The sequence below is a fragment of the Penaeus monodon genome, chromosome 14, assembly GCF_015228065.2.
Source record: "Penaeus monodon isolate SGIC_2016 chromosome 14, NSTDA_Pmon_1, whole genome shotgun sequence".
In the NCBI taxonomy this organism is placed as follows: Eukaryota; Metazoa; Arthropoda; class Malacostraca; order Decapoda; family Penaeidae; genus Penaeus; species Penaeus monodon.
In genome coordinates this window covers 37426003-37428502 of record NC_051399.1, presented here as the reverse complement: position 1 = coordinate 37428502, position 2500 = coordinate 37426003, and positions in this window count along the sequence as shown.

Sequence of the window (2500 nt, the reverse complement as noted above, 5' to 3'; positions counted from 1 at the left end):
AGAGCTTATCGTCGATGGTGACGCCGAGCAGCTTGGTGGAACGGACTCGGTCGAACGGATTGGTTGTCCAGCCGGAGGTGGGCGAGGGGGCGGTTGGTGGATAAGTCCCGAACTGCATCACAACTGACTTCTGGCGATTTGATGGTGACGTGATTTGCGGTGGTCCAGGAGAGGAGGTTGTCGATGGTGTGCTGGATGCGGAGTGGTCAGGGCAGGAATTATCATGCGGCGGCCGATGGTCGAGCCATCCACGTATTTCCAACGATGCTCGGTATCGAGGAGAGCATCGTTAATCATGACTAGAAGCAATAGGGTGCCCATTCTAGTCACCCTGGGGGACTCCGCACGTGAGTGGGCAGAAGGCTGGAGACTTGACCCTGCCGCGCACGGCCTGTTGCCTGTTGGAGAGAAAGTCCTGCCAGCCCGGGGATGATGCACTCCCGATGCCCGTGAAAGCTGCTGCTTTTTGAGATGACCGTAGTGTGGTACCACCAGGTCGAAAAGCTTCTTTGAGGTCTATGAAGATGCTGGTGACGGAGGATTTGCGCTGTCGAGGTGGGAGTGGACGAAGTCGAGGAAGCTGACGAGGCAGGTGTCGTGGAGAGGAGCGCTGTTGCCGAACTTCTGTGCACGAGTGTCATACTGGGCATCGAGGTCTGGTAAGCCCAGTCGGCGACAAAGCTTTCCACACAGCATGCTGGGCAACGGAGGTTAAAAATGCTCTCGATGTGTCGTAATTCGCCGAATGAGGCGGGGCTTGGGGAGTTCCGATGGCGGTGACAAATGCTGTCTTTTCACTGTGATGGGCACTTAGACTGTTGCAATGAGGCGTTTAAATGGAAGTAAGAGGAGTGGCAGTTCCATTGCGAACTCCTTATGAGGCACATTGGGCAGGTCAAGGTAGTGGTTCGGCTCTCTTGACGCGGATTCTTCCAGCTTTTGAAGCACCTGGACTGACTGATGTGGGAGCAAGAGCGGGCCGGCAGGTGGGGTCCCGGGGGTAGCTGCGGACAAATGAGGCGAACTGGTCATTGAGAGCCTCTGCTGCTTCACTTGGGGTAAGGTTGCTGGTGCAATGGAAACGTGCCGGTCCGATTTGCAGGCCGCACGCTCCCGAACTTTTCCCGCAAACATTGGCTGGGCTGCGGTGTTTGTGTTTCTGTGGTAGAAGGTTTTTTGGCTGTGTGTGTTGTGTGTGTGTGTTGTGTGTGTGTGTACTTTGTATTTTAGTTTGATTTTCGTGTGGTCTTGTGTGTATAAGTTTGTACTAGTGTCGTGTTCACTGCAAACGTGGTTTCATATGCTTGCACCTTACGAAGTCGACAGGAGACGGGCCGATGTCACGTGCAGTGCTATGCTCACCACCGACAAACATGCGTCATCATGCATCTGTATCGCCTCTGCCATGCCGTAAGAGCTGTCCCTATATTCGTTTTCATATCTTTGGGAACAGAGGATAGGAACAGTTCTTGGGTCTAGAGATCAGAAATGGGATTTTTGTGGAGAATACAGTGGGAAAGGGTATTGTATACATACATACAGTGCGTATATATAAACAAACACTTCTGTTTTGGCATATATATTTTGCATATATACTAACAGTGTGTGTATATATAAACTATATTTGTATATGTAGTATATATGTTATGTATGTATACATAGATAGAGTATATTATCCAACTATTTCATTGCATATATACATAATATATGATATATACATATATATTCTACTATACATACACACCCACGCCACACACACACCCACACCCACACCCACACACACACCACACATCCACAAACATATATATTATTATATATATATATATATATAGAGTATTATATTAGATAATATATAATATATATAATTTGTGTGTGTGGTGGTGTGTGTGTGTGTGTGTTGTGGTGTGTGTGTGTGTGTTTGGCGTGTGTGAGTGTGTGTATGTTGTGTGTGTGTGTGTGTGTGTGTGTGTGTGTGCATGTAAGACATATATAAATATTGTATATATATTGCGTTGTGTGTGTGTTACATATATATGAATCTATATATATATATAATATATATATTATATATTATATATATATAATATGTATTATATTATATATATAATTATATATAGATGTACACACACACACACACACACACCCACACACACACCACACGAGACCTCCGTGGTCGAGGACGAGGTGGTGGAACTGACACCGGTGTGGCTGTCCACTTCGAGGCGGATTGCCTACTTACGTCGCAGAAGTGCCAAAAGTGAAAGCAGACAGGGCACTTACAGCCGCTCAAAAGGAAATAGCAGGTGCTTGGTACTGATGTTACAGATACCATCCGGTCTTGGCTATGAATTGATACATCACACACACACACACACCCACAACACACATATATATATATATATTAATATATATATATAATTATATATTATATAGATATATATATATTATATATATATATATACAATATATATTATACATACATGCGTATGCATTTTGGTGT